Here is a 3164-nt window from a genome sequence, read left to right on the forward strand (position 1 = left end):
GCCGGGTGGCACTGAGGACCGCGCCGCCCCGGGGACCGCGCGCCGCCCCGCCCCTGCCCGCCTTTTAATCAGCACTAAGTGGCTCCCCGAGTTAGCCAGGGGCGGAACAAAGGCCTGACAAAGGCGAGGAGAGGAGAGAACCGGCCTGGCTGCCCACCAAGGTCTCAGATGGGCTCTGCGTCCTTTTCTTCTCCTGTTTTTAAATTATCTTAAAGAAATTTGCCTAATTCATACATAAAAACATAAAGCCTATCCATATTAATGGGTGCCTGTGACATTTCCATGTGTACACTTCGTGTCACGTTCAAATCAAGTTAAATATACATCTGCGTAAACGTTTATCATGTCTTTATGATGAAAACGTTCAGAATGCCATCTCCTAGCTTTCTAAAGCATACAGCACATAATTATTTCTGGTCACTCCATGGTACAGTGGCTCATCAGCGCGCTGCCTCTTTGGGAGTGAAATCTGGAGAGCCAGGCACATGACCTGGCAGGGCGTGGGTGCCCAGGCTTTTCCACACATGCACGTAACCCAGTACTCAGTCTGAACAGCCTGCAGCCCTAAGCAGCAAGAGGGGGCCTGGCTGAATGCAGCTATTTTCTAGCAGCATGACACAACGTCTGGCTTGAATTTGCAAACAATTTTCTTTTTGACTTTTATGTTCAATCTTAAAGTAGAAACTGATGATTTTAGTAGTTTTGGGCCAGGTACTGTGCAAGTGTATGTGAATTATTTCTCACAGCAAAGCCATGAAATAGCATTTCCACGAGCTCCATTTAAAATATATTTATATTAAATTGATATAAAGTAGATATTTAGGGGGTACGGTGTGGCATTTCATATAGGGATACAATGCTAGTGATCACATCAGTCACCGTATCTATCACTTAACACAGTTGTCTTTTCTTTTTGTGGTGCTGGGGACTGAACCCAGAGAGCCCTGTGCATGCAAGGCAAGAGCTCTATCACTGAGCTACATGCCCAGCCCATCTTTTTGTTGGGAACAATCAAGTCTTCTGTGCTAGCTATTTTGAAATATTTAATTATTGGTGTCCTACTCTAATTATCCTACTGTAACAAGCTTGATTTATAAACGAAGAGCCAGAGGCACAGGTTACCTCCGCTTCATCCACCAAACCCACAAACACCTGGCTGAATATGCATGGTGCTATGTACTTAAAAAGGGCCACGAAGAGCTCAGCTAGGAAAAGTCCTCATGAAAAATGTGTGTTTTGGCAGTTATTGGCAGGCAGGAAGAAGATATGTCACTAGCTACAGATTTATGAGGTGTTGTGAGTAAAGTCTCAGCACTGGGAATTAAAGACTAGAAAGAAATGAAATGCTGAGATTTCCTGCTTCAGACAGGTTTATCCCAAAACAAATCAAATTCAGTTCTTAGGAGCAGAGATGCAGCAACTTTCTGTTAGTCACTCTATGCATGCAGTAGGAAAGGAACTCTCTGTACCAAGGAGGGTGTGCTTCTTAAAGCAGCTGTGAGCTGTGTTAAGTGACCACCACCCTTTTGGCCAGTTGTGTTATGAAAGTCAATATATGAACATCTGGGCTCAGTGCTAGCTCATGGTTCCTCTTGCATGAGCCAAGATGGACGGAATTCTTTCGGGGGACTTACTGCAGCCCCTTCCCTGACGTAGAGGAGACAGCTGACTTCCACTGCCTATCGATGGACAGAGCCCAAGTATCTGCATTTTTATCTTCTCAAAAATCAGGAGAACAGCAGAGAATATGGTCCCATATTGCACTCTTATCAGAAATTATTTTTTCTCCATAGATTATAAATTCTATAAAGGCAGAGATTCTGTAAACATTTAGGAAAATAAGATTAAACTCTAGGAGAAAAAGTGTGATAACATCTAAGGGGCTTTGAAGGAAGTAGGTTATGATGAAATATATCCCGAGTTTTCTCCTAGGTAAAAGAAAGCTGTTCACGTATAGAGCGTAACATGCCACGCAAATGTCGAGTGCATCAGAGGACAGCTGAAGAAGCAGACGAGCTAAGAGGAAGCACGTGGAGCCTCACCGCGGTATAGACCTTCAGCATCCCCCAAAGGCTTATGTCCAAGCACAGTCCCTGCAGTGGCACTATGGGGAAGTCCTGAAACATTCCAGAGGTGAGCGCCAAGTGGGAGATTTCTAGGTCATTGGTGTGCACTTGAAAGGGATTGTGGGGCCCCAGGCATAAGGTCAGCGTTCTGTCCTGCCGTGTGCTCCCACCGTCATGTGCTACCTCGTCACAGACCCAAAAGTAACGAGACCAGTCAATCGTGGAGTACTAAACCTGGGGGCTCCTTGGGACACACAGGCCTGGCTGGCTCTCCTGCTGATGCTGTCACTGTAAACAAAGCAAGAGTTTTGCTTCCCGCTCCTTCCTCTGAGGACGAAACCGTGGGGTTCGGAAGCGGAGCTCATTCTCCAGTTGTGATGACATCAGTGGACCAGCTCCAGTCGTTTCATCTCCTATGTTGCCTTTTACGGCTGCCAAAAAGGGTCTGGTCCATTTAGAGGGAAGAGCATATTCAGAAGGTAGAGCACTCAGGAGATATCCTAGTTACTTTGGGGAAGTAAATGTAGAGTTTTATTGCAGAGCATACACCAAAACAGATTTCAGGCGGGTTGAAGAGTTAACTGTAATAATAGTAGCCATACAACCAAATAGTGGAGAAAAATACTGGCAAGTACTTATCTCATCTTTGAATAGGACCATCTTTAAAAACCCAGAAGTAGTAGGAGAAATCACAGTGGGAAATGCAGTAGATATGGTTAAACATCTTAAACTTTAGTATAGTAAACACACAATTTAAAAATTAACAGTAAATTACATGAGAAAAACATTTGTAGTATATATAAAATTGGGAGCTAATTTCATTAATTTATAAACAGTAAAAAATACAATAGGAAAAATGCAAATACAATGAAAGAAGATCACAAAAAGGCATACAAGCAGAACATTTGTAGAATTAAAAGTATTCACTAGTAACCAATTAAATTCAGTAGAAGCAATTAGATGTTTTTTAGTACTAGAAGTGACTCGGATAGGTAATGTTATGTTATGGTGGCAAGGATGTGCTGTAATCAACCTTATACTCCCTCATCTTGCCCATTTTCCCTTTCTAAAGGAAAAGCTGGCAGAAAATGCCAGCCA

Source organism: Chinchilla lanigera, unplaced genomic scaffold (assembly GCF_000276665.1).
Source record: "Chinchilla lanigera isolate Chin_1 unplaced genomic scaffold, ChiLan1.0 scaffold00046, whole genome shotgun sequence".
Lineage (NCBI taxonomy): Eukaryota > Metazoa > Chordata > Mammalia > Rodentia > Chinchillidae > Chinchilla > Chinchilla lanigera.